The 16,661-nt window shown below is 46.3% G+C and overlaps 1 protein-coding gene across 2 annotated transcripts in view; it reads left to right on the top strand.

The window, feature by feature from the left end:
* The first annotated feature begins 275 nt into the window (after positions 1-275).
* LOC135385588 (pleckstrin homology-like domain family B member 1) overlaps positions 276-16,661 on the top strand; it is a 292,580-nt gene continuing 276,194 nt past the window's right edge. For both annotated transcript variants that reach the window (XM_064614999.1, XM_064614998.1), the window contains exon 1: positions 276-565. The gene's annotated coding sequence lies outside the window, so the exon portion shown is untranslated. The remainder of the gene's footprint in view (positions 566-16,661) is intronic.

Here is a 16,661-nt window from a genome sequence, read left to right as displayed (position 1 = left end):
AAAGTTTGATCTTTTTTTTTTAAATGCTAATTTGGTAAGCATGACAAGACACGTATAAAACGATCAAATCACGCACCCCTAATGGCAGCCCATACCTACTCTAGGAAAAGTTACGGAAATTCAACGTTTCAATCACGTCAGGCACGAAACAGGAACACCCAACCACCACCGTTCACCAAGTGTAATCGAAACCGAAACCGAATCCTGTGTTACTCTTTCAGCGAAGCGGTTTGGCAACCCTCACACAACCGAGATTGCAGTCGAGAGAGCACGAGAGTTGTGCGGCTGCTTGCTCTCGCTAGTGTCGAGGAGATTGCGTGAAGGGGATTGTGTATGTTTCAGTCTTCGCTCATTGTGCATGTTTGGTGTGTTTGTTGTGATATTTACACGTAGTGTTTCGTCTGGCAATACCTCTACACCAGTGCGTGCACGTATTCAACATATCTTGACTTCACCCTGCGGAGTACAACGGCTTGCCAGTGCAGTAAATGGTGTTGTGTACTGGTGAAAGTGATGAGCATGCAGTGTCGTTCTGCTCGTTTATAACTCGTTCATATTCAGTTTGGTACGTATGTAACTTATATCATTCACTGTCTACTCGTGATTATTACGCTTGCTCAACCAGAGTTGGTCGCTGCTGTCTGTTTACGTCGGCAGCGTGAACAGTGACAAAGGCCGGGAGATATGCGGTTGCCCTCACGTGCGGTGTTTACAAGTAACGGGGCTGCATCGTAATCAATTCCGCCTTCGGACGAATCATCGGAATGTCTGTGGGTATCATAAATCTGAGTACGGCGGTCGACCGGAGAGACATCCCGTGCTGGAGCTTCCTCATGACATGCGACATTCCCAACGGCTCAAGCTCGCACTGCATGTGTATCGGCGGTTGTGCAACCGTTAATCGTTGCCGCAATGGGATGCATGTTTCACATTCCTCGCTGCGGGAGGTACTTGAGGGTGCGGCGAAATCGCGTGTTTCTGCCGTAGAGACCCTCGCTCGCTGATAGTGGTATCGACTCCTGTTTCTTTTTTTTTTTTTCGTTGCCGAACAAAAGCACTGCCGTACTAGCGCTAGCGTGCTTTTGAGCCCGCAGCGAATGCAGCAAAGAGTGTTCCGTTAAACCGACTTCAGCTGTCGCTGTAAAGCTGATTGCCTCGAGCTGTTAGATTCATAAAACAATGATGTATGACAGAGCGTTACGAGCACGTTTTAGCCAATTCGTCAGCATACCACCGGCCAGGCGAGAGCTAAATCTTGCTCACTTTTCTAGGCGTGGCAATCAGGGAGCCTCATACAAATACCATTATTTTAGTTCACTTTCTATGAAAGTGAACTTTAAAAAACTTGAAAGTGAAGTTCCACTTCCTATCGCTTTGCCTTGCTCACTTGAATCATATGCCAAATACGATATTTCAGTAAATTCATTGTAAATGTAGGAAATTGTGACGGGATCACTGTCCACCATGCTGTCTGTTTGCCACACCTTTCTGCCGGTGTGCTACACATGGCTACTGGTGAAAAGTGCCTCGCTGAGCATTTCTCTTGAACCCATACCATAACCACTCATCCGTGGATCACGGCTTCATCGGCTAGAGTATTCCAGCTCATTCGCTGAAAGTTCGCGGAGTGAAATGGAGGGGCATCAACAGCCATCTTTTTTCTCTCCAAAATAAATTTTAAATGGGAGTACCGTAGAATGAAGGTTCATACGTTGAGTTTGAGGAAGGCTAAAAGGACAACATACCTATGCAAACTCAGATTTCTAGTTTGTGTTCTTTCTGAGTTTGTGTAGTTGTGTTTTCCTTCTGTCTTATTTGTTCTCTTGTTTCTGCTCGAGCTCAAGCTATGAATCTTCATTCTGTGTCACGCCAGCTGGCTTGCCTTATTCTTCTTTCAACAATGCATACTGTAATACAAAATTTAACTGGAAATCAGTTATAGTTTTAGAACATTGATTGACAGAATAGTTAACATCACAATTTGGCTGCCTCCTGTACCTTTAGGAAAGCTGAAACTTAACATTTTTTGGGTCTTAGTTAGCTTTGGTTTATTATGCAGGTGTGTAAGTGATGTCATAGCATAAGATTGAGCACACAAACACAATATATTGACTTTTTATATAAGTTTTTATGTCAGTTTTTTTTTCTATTTGTTTTACGCGATGTCCTTTACTCTTACTGTGCGACAGATATACCATTTTCACCGAACAAGTCTAGCAGACAATCTTGCCACACCTGGCTTTGCATAAAGTTTATACTTCGTGCTGCTAATTATCTAGATACAAAGATCTGCATCCAATGCTACCATGCAGTGAACATGTAGTTAGTGTGTGTGACATAGTTGCACCATAGTGATTAGGTGATGGCAGATGTTAGAGTGATCAAGGTGAAAAGTATCTGTTCTGACGTCCTGCTGCTGTCTGGCTTTATTTCCACGACTGCCATATTTCAATTTTCCGCGTTGGAGCGATATTTTACGATTACTTATTTCAATTCTTTTAAGTATCTGCTACATTTATTTGCAATTCTGCTCTCAAGGACCATGTGACAGACAATTTTTGGGCACTAAATAAAATGACTGTATGTATTATTTATGGCTTACTACATAGGTTATTCTAAGGTAGAAACCGTTCTTCATAATTGCCCCGAGCACATATTTTGTGGAAATCAGTGGCCTGGCCAGGCTGCAACTTGCTGTGCTCAGTTTTGCCTGAAACAGTACAACTAATGTCTTATAATCTTCAAAAGGGGGAACCTTGGCCGAGACTAAGAGAACTAAAATAATAAAAGGAACAAAGAGAGAAAAGAAATTACACGACATTGCTCGTGATGCTCATTGCTCTCATTATGGGGTGGGCCGTTAGTGGGTTGCCATAAGCTGGAGCTCGTAGCGATGCCCAATTCTCAAGATAATTATACCAAATTTGGGAGATCCTCCTACAGTTACTCCGTGTGGGCGGAATACAGCGCATGCTTGGAGAGAGTCGGGAAAGTTCTGGTGTGCTTCAAGCCCATTCGGATATCACAGTGCCATATTCACTTCACATGCCTCATTTTTCCATGTTGGCACGCGGTAGTACACAAGTGACATGTGAATGGACCTAAAAGAGTACGTATGGCGCGCGGCCAAAAAGGTCTTTCTCCTTGTTTGCCCCCGAACAAAAATGTTTCCAATTGTAAAGAAACAAAAATAAGAAACAAGACAAAAAAAAAAAAGAGTAAAAGCGCTGTGTCTCCTGACAAATTGTATTCCACGGTAATCGCTGGAGAGCTTTTACTGAAATGGCCAGAGCCATCAAGTTCTGCGGCCCTCTTCTCTTCCCGGCTGGCTATCAGTTCATCACCTCTATCTAACTTCGGAAGGCTAAGATAACGGCAGCGATACAAATCATTGCACCATTGTGAAGAGTACACGCACTAGCTCGGTTGTGTCGGACAATATGACCTCCGTACTGTGCTCGGCTGCACACCATAAATGCGGCGCTAACGGCAAGTTTGTAATACGCCTCGGTGAAACGGACATTTCAGAATAAGGTCAGGTATTATTTGCATCGGTCTCGGCGTTGTTGATGATGCGTATCTGAGCCTATTATAATGCAGTCGTTGGTGCGCACGTTCACAAAAAGCAGGAAGGAACGATTCCGCTGCCTCGTAGCCATGCACTCTGTTGCCGTCCAATCACGCGGAATGGAATCGCCGTAAAGTGAAATGAAAGCAAATAAGGAACGCGCATAGTGCTGGTAGGGTTTACTCGCATGACGTCACTCACAAGGGAGCACTACTACTGGATTTGCCGCCACGATGCAACTCATGAGGTCACGATCGCACACAGTCCACACAACCGTGGTCCACACCTTCACTATCATCGTACTCACAGTCCAGTTAGTGTCTCTAAGTTCTCGTACGCGATTTTAGCCCTTTTGGGGACTCAATGCATCGCCACAATCTGGGCCTAAATACGTGAGGACTAAATGAGTGTCAGAGACTGGGGAACTGCATTTCACGCTTTTCCCTCGCATGTGCATGAATGAAACTACTTTGAATTAAACCGTGGTATGGAGAGTAATAAAAATTCTTGTGACATGCATAGGGCGCAGTTTGTTAAGAAAGAAGCGCTCACCATTTCTTCCTGTGTAGGCAGAAAATTGCGCAATTATATTGGCCCGTTCCATCAAATTCACACAGAGAATATATTTACGGTGATTGCTGCATTCAGGGGACCATATGCGAAGTTTGAGGGCTATTTGCAGTGCTGGTGTGCAAATTTCAGGGTAAGGAGACTAACATGGGGAGTAATTCCACTCAAGGGAACTAAACGCTGGAATCGGCTCTCCACTTTACTCCCATTTCTTCCTAGAGTACCGTATGCAGCATATCAATAAAATCAAAAAGAATGGCATGGGGCAGGAATCGAAAACCGACACCAAATAACTTCGCTTGACCTACGCTGCAATGACGGTCTTTTCGAACCTATTGTGCCCCCTCGAGGGGTGAGGCCAGTGACGTCCGTGGTAAATCTTTAATTCGAGAACGAGGCTGGGGGATTCTTTTTCCTGGTGTCTTACCCCCTCGTTTCTTCCAGGAGCTCGGAGTGTTCCGCAGTCCGACGTCGGGGCTGCAATAGTTTATTATGCGCTGTTCAGTTGCCATGTTGGTCCAAGGGATTCTTCAGCTTTCGTCAATCGTATCGGGTAATCGTAACAGCTTCCATTTATGCGAGTGCACTTTCATTGCCAGTAAGGAAATTGTTCGTGAACTCATCATTTAATTGTTGTTCACGTAATAAAGGTGATGCCATTTGTGAGAGGTTCGGAGGGGTTTTATAATGCGACGCAATTTTCGAGTGCATGTATGAGAGGCTGCCAGGTGGCTTATCAGAACAGAGCTGCGGTTGACAACATTCTAGCTTGGCACCAGCCTGGAAATACCTATTCGTCCTATACACGTACTGTATTAGCGACTTAGTCCTGGTTTCACCAACGCCGATTAACATTTGAACCCTGAACTCTGCTTCACTAGAGGGAGCTATTGTCACTGAAACATTGATTACGTCACCAACTAAAGTTTGTAAAAAAAAAAAAATGAGTTCAATTTTTAGGTTTTAGCAACACTTGATCTCGGTTCAAAGTTAACCAACGCTTGTGAAACCGGGCCTTAGTGACACAAAGTACTGAGTGTTACCAGCGATGACATGCTGTAACGCTTTTCGCCGAGTCTACTTAGTATGAAAGCAGTTTCCGAAATGTCTCGCGAGGACTTCGAGACGACAGGGTAATATGTCCTCGTTCTAACGTAGACAAATTCGATCGTGAGTACAATATTTCTCCATCTTCCTGTTGTAGCGAAGTAGGCGGAAATTTAGTGCAGCACGAATATGTCTGTAGGGTTAGCACTACACGAGCCTGCAGCGCCTGCAAGCAGCTAGCGGAAATGGCTAGGAGCGTCGCAAATATAACTTGCGATGGACTTATCTTTGTGGGTGGATGTTATCTGCCTTCCTGCTCTCGTGCAGGCGGGCGGAGGTCGTTTTATGTAGAATGACGTACAGTAGTTGCGTATACAATATTAATATTTAGGTGACAACATTATGGCACAGTTTCCAGATCGTGCTGCATGTCAAACAACGCTAGGGAGGTCCTGCATTAGCCAACATGCTACAATGTTAATTGAAGCAGGAGGTGATGACATAAAGAGGTTCAGGACATCCTAACCCCCCCCCCCCCCCCGTCCCCCCACCCCATTCTATATTCGTGCCTGCCGACAAGGACGTGTCGAGCTAGGTGACTGGTACGTCCTGTAGAAGTCCTGTTCCGCCGGATCTTCAGGAACATGTCAGTTATCATGTCATGTCAGTTATCACTCCTTAAACTTGGCTGCGTACCACGGCCGTCGCTCAACGATTGTAGCGAGTAGATCGGCACGCGCGCTTCACTGTTTGCCCAAACGGGTAGCGGTTGAAATAAGGTCTTCTGTGATGTATGTCGGCCTTCGCTTCCTTCTTTGTTTCCTCATTGCATATGCGTGCCTCCTCCACCTTTTGTTCCAAAGGTGTGAGCAGTCCTGACGACCTCCGCTCACTGTGCCGACCTTGCATATCCATCTTTAGTCGCTGTGCACGGGAAGCTCTGCCTTGTGGTCCTTGTTCGACACATGAACCCAGGCGCGAAGAAAAATATACGAAAATCGTTCCGCCTTTCTTAGGTTAAGAATAGCACAGGGGGTTCTGATCGCCTCTTAGAAACCACTATTCCGTACACAGTTTCCAATTCGATGCTCACCGGTTTTGGCTTGTCACTCATTACTGTGTGTTTCGCAGAGACGGGACGGCCAGGACGGTACCAGAATTCCTTGGTCTGTCCGCCCAATCGCAGTAGTGACTGGAGAACGCAAATTCCTTGCGCTTTATCCTCACTTGCTTGTATTCTACCTCCAAAATGCGTGGACGAATTGTTGAAGTTTTTTTGCAGGCTCGAACTCTCTGCAGCGTACCAATATAAGCCGCTGCGATTGTGGCGTGTTATTCACACGGGAGGGGGGGGGGGGGGTATGTTTATTAAAGTTAAAGGAAAGGGGGAAAGGTCAGACGGTTCTTATAGATGCCTTACGAATTACGATGTTCCTATCTCAGGTTACTAATCGAGGATTGTCGTTTGGGTACCATCGTGTAAGGAGAGAAAAAGGCACGTAGCAGTGAACGAAGCAACGATATAACAAGTTGGGTATCCCAGCAATGACCAGTCCAACGCGGCCTAGGGCGAGAGCTGCGTCTTTATATGCAGACATGAAGCCATACTTGCAGACGTGGATATGAATGCAGTATATATCAATAAAAAAAGATCGAACTTGTCGTTGATCATCTTGCTTCACATTAGGTAAAGGAAAAGAAGAAAGACAAGTGTTACGCAAATGTTTAGAAGTGCGTTGGTGGTCAAGATGTTTCTTTAACATTTCCATGGTTTGGACATCCGCTGTGCTTCGACACGGGTTGCTCACACGTCCTGGGATCCCGACTGAGTGTTACATCATGAAAATCTATATCTTATTTACTCCTGAAATTGGGCAAGTTGTGAACGTACGAATTTTTAGTGTTGCCATGCATAGCTGCAAAGTAACTTGTAGTCGCTTTGCGTTGGATAATCCCTTTACGTCTCTTCTAGAGCACGAACTTTGTTGCCAACCCGCAAAGCGAGCCGTTTCCTAAACAGGTTCAAAAACACCTGCATAAACAGCAGGTGTTGGGTTACTTCGTCTTCCCACTTTCGTTTTTATCTTCTATGGTCGCGTCCGCTGGATGCTTATATGCAGTTTACAGATCAGATATTAGATGACACAGGAGGCAGGGCTTCGCCGAGCTGCGGCAGGACTGATATATACGTGGGATGCTCCGTAATATCACGTGAACGTGATTCTCATAAACTACGATGGCTCTTATTTCTATCACAAAGCCCCTCACGGGTTTTCTGCTATGGAATTTACAATGAACTGTCTTTCGCGGCATACTATAGCACGAATTCTCTTGGTATCTATGGGATACGGCAGTGATACGATGATAACGCTTCGCGTGTTAAGAGCAACACCAAGACTGTAAGTTGAAGGACTAATGCGTTCGTAGTAAAAGTTGCCATAAAATGGTGACAGCCATCGAACGCCGAAAGCTCTGACGCGGGTCATCTCCTTCGTGTGTCGGTTGAGCTCGATCGAATTCAGATGATTGCTCTTTATTGCCACACGCACGTATAAAGATGCCTTCACTATAGCATTTTCGCCTCTAAGTGACGTGTAAAGTACACCCCCCTACCAGTCCGCCCGCCCTCCCTCCCTCCCGTGCTGCTGTTGTCTCAGCCACTCTGATTTAGCTCCAAAAATGCTCGATATTTTGTCCTCCGTTGCCTAGGATTATTCCGTCCGTTGCTGTCACAACGTTCTTGCGGAAGGCTGTTTGTGCTGGCGAGTTAGTTTAATCGTTTGTTGCTTGTAAACTCAGCACAACAAGTTATACATATGACAAAGCACTCGAGGGGCGAAGTCTGGTGCATGGCCTATAGTACTATAGTACAGTACGCCCTGGTATGGTGAGAAATAACATCCAATCCGCGATGCGACAGCGATCTGTGTCCCCCGGAATGATTTGCTGCTCCTGATGGCTACGTTGCCGACACGTAGTCGATTTCCCCCCGTTTTAGACCGAAAGTTATGCGCATGCAATGTAGTTTTGCTGCCATACTTTCCGTGCAATGTGAAATTGGTGGCAACGTAGACGCACTGTTGCCCATAGCTCTCAGTTCGAAAAAGAAAGAAAAAAAAACTGTGGGTGAAGTTGGGACTAAAATCGTGACGTAAACGGCATTAGCTATCGAATAGAAAAATTTTCTGAGTTTGCACGCGTATAGCTTTACTGTTCCTTTAAGAAGAGTCGGAATTTAAACACGTAGGAAGTATAGGATGATCGTGTGTTACTGACGACCATGATACCGTGCGTGAAAATACAGTGGAAGGCGAAATGACGCAGAGGATGTGAATCCTGCGAATATTAGCGTGCGGCAAAAACGGTGATAGAGGGAAATAAGCGTGGGAAAAGAAGGGTATAGGCGTATCCCTCGGTTTATTCAGCGACACGTATTCAGGCAGGCACACGCGTTGCGCGCGTACTCGAGTGCATCTGCTGCAGCGCGAGCGTGTTTGTGTTTCTGCCAGCTGTTTTATTGGCACTCGCTGAAGGCATCGCGGGGTGCGGACGAGTGAGTGAAAACCACCCGGCTGTTGTCATCGTTCCAAGAGTCAGTTCAAGTACCCCGAGCCTCTCCCTTTTGCGGCCCCGACGCTTTCACGCCTTTTTGCCGGCATCCTCCGCGGCCGGATCGCACAATTTGGCTCACGCTTGCGCTGTCACACAGGCTGAACCGAAGGCGTGTTCCCATTCCGCGGCCCCGGTGTTCCGGTCCCGTACATGGAAAGAGCGACCCGGGCGCCGGGAAAGGACAGTTGAGCGAGTTGAACTCGTGCGTGCACGGGGGCTGTGGTCGATGTGTCGAACTTTCGTTGTTCTTTGTCTGTGCGAATATGAGGCCAAATCGGGAACAAGACGGCTGACGTCTGCATTCTCTTTCTGTTGTGCTGGAACATGTAATTCGACGTTGTACAAATTTGTTTAAATTGTCTTCATGAAGCGAAAAGGAAGAAGACCTGCTTCATTCTTACAGACTAAAATTCCATGTGCTTTCCGATTTCGAGTACTCTGGCACGTCTCACCACTCTGATTTTTAAACACACTGTTTTATTTTTTAACCACATTGTTTTATTTTTAACCACACTGTTTTATTAACTGTTTGCGAGGACTCCAAGGGTGACCAACACACCTGCCACGTCAAATTCCCAGGCCCGTTTCCCGTGGCATTTGTCTCGCGAAAATCACTGATGTCCGGAGGACAACGGTTCTGCGCAAGGCTTATCCATAGCGAATGGCCGACTCCATTGGTGGGGGTCTCAAAGCTGGTAGGAAAAGTGCGGCAGAGTGCAAAACAACCCTTCACGTCCCGAAGAGCGATCACTGTACGCTATCACATTGGGAGGGTCTGCTTTCGGTACTCGCCGGCGGAAATGTATTACGTGCATTATTGTGCTTGGCAAAGGCATATCTGCAGGTACTTTCTCGGCATGTTGACTCTTTACTCGGACTTCATTCCAAATCTTCAATAGCGCTTATGCAAATTGCTGAAGAAAGGACATCGCGTGAAAGTGGACCAGTTTTTGACACAACGAAGGCAACTGCTAGCGAACAGCACAGTACTGCGACGTAGTATAATGTTGACCTAGCTGATTGATCTCTCGCTATGGGCTGGCACTATAGACCTAAGAACGGCATCTGGGGAGCCGTAGGTGAGATTTATAACACATTCGGTTATTCCATTGAACCGTGAAAATAATTAGTGTGAGACATAAAGGGTAAGGTGGGGCAAGATGAGACATTTTTTGCTCGACGCCGCCTGTCTCAGAGACGCGTTTCCCCATGCGCTTGAAACTTTACTCATAGGTGGCTCTGCTTGTCCACTTTATTGGACGTGAGAATTGTCCGGATTGGTATTTGCGTTGAAGAGAAAAAAAAAATCGGTTACTACTGCCTGGAATGTAAAGACCCGCAAAAAAGGCGCAATTTTCTGTTGTCCTTTTTCTTGTCAGCTGTGCAACAGCGTGTCGCAGGTTTATTCTGTCAATGGAAGTCCACATCCTATTTCTTTATTCATTCATCTAGATATATGCAAAATATGGGCACTCTTGGTTATCGGGTGTTTAACTGAAAAATTAATGCATCCGATGGTATCTATACCAGCGGCATGGCCGAGTGGGCTAAGGCGTCCGCTCGTTGGTGGTAACCAAGGTCGTGCTGTAGACTGGGAGGTGGTGGGTTCGAATCCTACCGCCGGCTGTGCTGTCTGAGGTTTTCCCTGGGTTTTCCGAAGACTTTCCAGACGAATGTCGGCACAGTTCCCCCTGAAGTCGGCCCAGGACGCATACTAATCCCCCTGTCCCCCACCCCTTCCTGCTGTCCTCTCTCCGTCTGTCCACATCTGTACGCCGCTCATAGCCACAGTTGCTTCGCGGCGCTAACACGCAATAAAAAAATAAGAAAAAGATGGTATCTACGGGGCAAGACGCGACAACTTAAAGGGGCCGTAAACAGGTACAGAAGGTGCACATTTCTTTGTGTTATATTATTGAAGCTTATGCAGTGAAAACTCCTTGCAATTTCGAACGCTCAAAAACAAAAGGCGCTTGCATACGGATGAAATATTCACTGCACCCTTTCGCATTTTAGCTCCGCCCCGCGCTCTAACTTTACGTCATTTTGACGTAGCGCTTTCCTCACCAATTACGATCGAGTGTTCCACGTATGATTTTATTTCAAATGCGGAATTGGACTAGATGAACGTGAATCCTCTTCTATTCAAAATCTAAACAGTTACAGCCTCAAACTGAAAAAGAAATGCGTTTAATTTAGGTATCATACGCGCACTACGTTTTCTGGGCAGTAGCACGCAGCACACCACCAGCGCGAATGAATATCCGGGACTACAGTTCCGGAATCTTAGGTAGGTGCGCGATGGAACATCTTCGTCATCTTCGAATGGTTCCGACAACTGGGGTGCCGTACTTTGGTTTGAGCCACGCGGCATCGCGTCACCAGCTCGCGTGGTACAGTGGATAGCCTGCTAGCCATGGCACGTCGTGACTGGGAGGAACCCGGGTTCGAATCGCGTCATGTGATAGCAGCCCAACTGTTGACGTTTGCGCCAGCCAGAGATGTTGAAGATGTCATGACGTTGAATTTCGGAACTACGGAGCGCAAAACGTCGTTTCACACAAATAAACTGAGCGCTCCGACTCACAGCTGATAACGAAGTATGTTTATTGGCTGGTAATTTGAAACGTCATGTGCACAGCTCGGCCCCCCCCCGACTGGACGGCAAAACGCTACGTAGCCATGTGATGTACGCGTGGTGGAGAGAGGCTCGCTGGTTACTCATCTTTGAAAGCAGTTATATGGGTCAATGAGCTGGCAAGAGCCGAACGAAATGTATATTTGGGTATTATGGTCTGCGTTCTTTCATGGGGTATCATTATTTCAGAAATGTTTGGTGGCCTGTTTACGGCCCCTTTAAGTAATTTAAATGTAATGCAATTTAAATTTAATGTAATTTAGAAACTGATCACTCAACTATTAGGTGGCCTTATGCTTGTTCCTCAGAGATTCCATTTTTGCATATTGCCTAGGATTTTCCAGCAAATTTTCCTATGTCCTAGGATATTTCCAGCAAAGCAGAAGCGCACTCAAAAGCGAGCGACCAGCGACACATCAGACTGGAGGTGCCTTGTTTGCGAAGGACGGTGGAGGGGATTAGCATCGGGTTCTGTGTTGTCTTATCGCACATCATGTATGCGGTGGGCTCAAGGGGGCTGTGTAGGTGCTTAAATTGCAAAAACTAATTTGTATAGTTCATGACCACGGCGTGTCTCCTCTTGCCCCACGCGCTGTCTCGTCTTGCCCCGAGGGTTGGGGCAAGATGAGACAATCTGCATTTTTGAATTTCTTGTTCTGTGTTTATTTTAGAACGGTTAGGTCCGTTCTCATTTACAGATCAGAAGCTCTAGACCTCTGAGAATGTGACTATGGGTAATTTTTTTTTAAAACACGAAAAATAAAAATTCCATATTCAATTGCAAATTTCTGTCTCATCTTGCCCCACCTTACCCAATATGAGATCATAGTTGTTTCGCGATGTAATGTCACGAATTACGAATTATTATTATAAATATATGAACAGAAAAAAAATGATAATGCGACGTTTCGAACTTTATGTTATGTCCTGGCGATTAAATAATGGGAGAGGAAAAGATGCAATTCTTAGCTTGAACATGCCAATAGTGGATATATCACATGGCACAAGATGGAACAGAAAGGCCAATAGACACAGATCTAGGAACATGCTACCACTGGCAATCATTTTCGGTTTCAAGAAACACATCAGTCCCCCGATTCTTGAGGGGGGAGTTATTTACGGGTTACCAGCCTCTTCTGAGTATACCCTTGGTCGGAAAGCCAATTCGACACCCGCGTTGGCGAGGACCGCGGCTTATTCTGTCATCCTGCAGTTTATCGTGCTTTCCCGGCAACGAAGACACTGCAAGGCATTACTAGGCAAGCGAAGCAGAACATGAGGACGTCATGGGATGCTTTGTTCGAAAAGGGTAGGTGTTTGTGCAGGGTATGCTGTGTAGAACCCGCCTAGACTTTCTTCTTCCTGAAAATTTGGCGCCATACTACGTTAGAAGACATGAGTTATTAAAGGTGCAAGGTTGTGGCCGGTTGAGGGTTTCGAATAACCATTACTATCTGAATGGAACAAAATAGCCCTAACAGGTTTGTGTGCAGAACACTCAGGAGCCTCAGGAATGAATGCGCTTGCCCGAAGTTTATTGTGGAATGGTCCTAGAAATGGTCTCCGACAATGTTTTGTTTTTTTGTGGCACAACAATGTACAGCGTTCTAGGCAAACAATGCCATTAAGCAAAACGTAACATGATGAAGTTATTCACCTCCAACGCACGCACTATGCATGCTTGTAAAGAAACGCGGAATGCCTGTTTTCTCTCTTTCACACTGTCGAGAGCTGCGGTAGCGAGAAAAGAATACCACAATGACTCTAGTTTCCCGCATGGACAATATCCGCTAGAAGCGAGTCGTTCACCGTTGTTGTTACTTCGCCCCGTGGTAACGGCGCTACAAATCGCAACAAACATCCGCTACGCCCATCAACGGAGGCAGGCCGCCCCCTTTACGAGTCACTGTACTATGTTTGAGATGTGCATCTTCAGGGTTGGTACGACTCAGAATAGAATGATGTCAGAAAAGAATCGCTGCAGTTCGATGTTGATGTGACATGCCTTGACATGACAATAGCCTTCGCACTGTCTGCAACACTTGTTGATGGCGACAAGTTCCGTACCGGACGATCGCGTGTGACGCAGCTTGTTGTAGGGAACAATAGTTTGCACGTACATTCGCGTACCTTTAACTTATTATCCGATAATACCGGACAAATGAATTCGATTAGTGTCGCTTCCGTGTGAGGTAAAGCTGCATCGCATGTTTCGTCATAAGGTATACATTACATACGAGGGCGTGCTGAAAAGTTCCTGGTCTGACACACTTCCAGGTGTACAAACGCGATCTCTATCACGAAGAAGAGAAATTTTGGGTTTGTGAGGCGAAGTATGGCGGGGGGGGGGGGGAATATAGGTTTATTGCAAAACAAAACAGAAAAAAAAAAAACACGCCACACACAGTATGGCGGGCTAGAAGGACTATTCTAGGTTGCCATAGGCGAAGCGGTCATTTTTGCAGGCTCTCAACAGAACTATGGTGAGCTAGAAACCATGTCTGCTACAAGCGTGAAATTTTTTAAGGTTGAGCTTCGGGCCGTCATGAAGTTACTCTCTTCAAGAAGAAAACTCCAAGAGAAGACAAGACAACTCCAAGGGAAATCTATTATAGAATGATGCAAACATTAAGTGACGAGTGCCCACCGTATACTGGACCGTGAAGAAGTGTGCCAACTTTCAGAGCGTGGGGGGTTTTGACACTGAAGACGCCGGAAGACCTGGGAGACTCCCAACGGCGTCAACACCAGAACTTGCTGATTGTGTCCATGACCTTATTTTGGCAAATCGGCGGATCTCGGCTAAAACAATTGCGGAGACCTTAGGCATACCCAGAGAACGTATCGCGCTTGCAATTCATGAACAGTTGGGATGCGAAAGCTTTTAACCGAAATGTTTGAATGCCGGAGAGAAACAACGCCGAATGGATGCCTCCCAGTTGATTTTGCAGCGTTTTGAGCGTTCTTGTGACCCTAGCTTCTTCAGCGACATGTTACAGTTGATGAAACATGGTTGCATCACCATGATCCTGATACAACACAAAAAAAGTCCCTGGAGTGGCGGCAGTCGGGTTCTCCGATGCCGAAGAAGTTCATGGCTCAATGATCAGAGGGGAAGGTCATGGCTATAGTCTTCTTGGACAATGAAGATGTTTTGATCACTGAGTATCTCCAGAAGAGTGGAACAGTTAACGCAGCATATACTACAGTAGCTTGCTCTGCTGGTTAAACGAGACTTTGAAAGAAAAACGGCGCGCGAAGCTACGGAAAGGCGTTCTTCTTTTGCGTGACAATGCACCGGCTCACGAAGCAGGCCAGAAAATGCAGGTTCCGAAGAACTTGCGATTTGAATACATTGAACATCCTCTGTACTCGCCGGATCTTGCCCCATCGAACTATGAAGAAAGGAAAAGCTAAATTTAGTTCACTGACGTTATCATCGTTATAAATGTTTGTAAATACAATTTCAGTTTTACAATATGTAATATAGAGAGGGATACTACTCAGACTGAGCGGATAAACATAACTGACTGAAAACCATTACAAACGAAACATTATTCACAAAAATATTGAGGGTCCCTCTCCCGTTGGAGAGCTGTGCGAGGTATTGGGCGTAGAAATTACTTTTCTTGACTTTCGCGATGTCCATTGTGTTGTGAACTCACACACACGCATAAAAGACGATAATTTATGGTTACAAGCTTATTGGAAATTGTCGGCGTTAGCGGTTGGTATACACGAGCCCATTAGTGTTATCTCAATCAGCGCTGCGCCATTTATTCCGGTTGGGCAGCTGCCAAAACACATTTGTCGTACACAGCTAGGTCAGGACACGAATTTCCATGTATTCTGTGTCAGAGAGAATACATAAAGCTGGCTCCCTATAGCGGCTCAGTAAACCTAGACTTACACACAATTAAGTAAGACGTGCATTGGTATCAACGTGAAAGCCCTGTCACACGGACTGGCTTACTCTAAGATTTAATTGAACCGGACTGCACTACAACAAGCTGAATAGCAGCTCCTGAACAGGGACTCACGGCACGATTAATACGTGCGCTAGTCGTCGCCAAGCGATAGTCCAAACCTGCACAAAGTTGTAAACGGGATAAAGGCGCAACTTTGAAAGCACCCTTGAGGTGGACCATGGCCATCTTCGAAGAGAACCGGACATGTTGCCCCGCTGGTCACTGGTGGCCGGTGGTGACAAAGTGGCTGTCCAGTTGACGTCCTCATTTGGCCAGGACAGATGTTGATGAATAAAGGTACGGAAAGACCAGATAGACGTTTATTAAGACTTTAGGTTCGTAAAGGGCCGAAGGGTTGATAGATGTTGAGGCCTCGACCGGTGAATTCCCGTGCCCATCGCTTCTGTGGATGAATGATACCACGATGACTAAGATTATTGGTCAGTGGCAGTGATGATGATACAACTGCTGGTCACACCTCAGCTTCGTCCAGTGAAACGTATAGCTTCGTCCTAAATGATATCAAAACTCTCTCTCCACTGCATGCAGCACGCCACACACTTGAACCTCGTAATTGAGGAAGTGGCTAGTTGAAACACACGCCACTCACATTCAAGTGAGGAGTGTCGTATTTCACGTGTCGAGCGACATGGAAGAACGAAAGTGTTCCATCTGTTTTTAGCAAGGCTCATCTTCGAGTCCGTTGTCGGATGTGTCGCTCAGACACGCGCATCCGGGAAGGCCCCAAAATACCGCCACTGTTTGTGCATAACTCCCGCGATGAGCCCTTCCGCATGCCCGGGAAAGCTGAACAAAGGAATTTCAGACGCTGTACTGTTTTCCAAAGTAAAGTGGGGGATGTGTCTGGATCACCATTATGCTCCCTTGGAAATAACAGCAAACCGTCCACGGAAAACCATGTCTTGTTGGATGACCGCTAGGAGTGCTAGTCGAAAAATGGGGGGGGGCTTTCTCCCTTGCAGGGGCCCGCGAGGTTTTGGCCATTGAATTTACTTTGGTGACCTTAATTATGTGGACGAGTTCATGACTTTGACTGGTAAGTTGTAGCGTACTAGTGGGCAGCTGTAGAACCCCTTGCAGACGATGCCGACGTTGCTTGGTGATCAAGCGTGTTTGAGAGCATTGGGACGGCACTGGTGGAGGCGTTGTAGACGTCAAAGGCTGCTCTGCAGCTTTTTGCCAGCGTCTGCAATAGGTGCAAGCCGCGCTCGAAAAAATCGTTGGACGACAGTGCTCG

The sequence above is a fragment of the Ornithodoros turicata genome, chromosome 2 (assembly GCF_037126465.1).
Source record: "Ornithodoros turicata isolate Travis chromosome 2, ASM3712646v1, whole genome shotgun sequence".
NCBI lineage: Eukaryota > Metazoa > Arthropoda > Arachnida > Ixodida > Argasidae > Ornithodoros > Ornithodoros turicata.
This window is presented reverse-complemented; position numbering and strand designations above follow the sequence as displayed.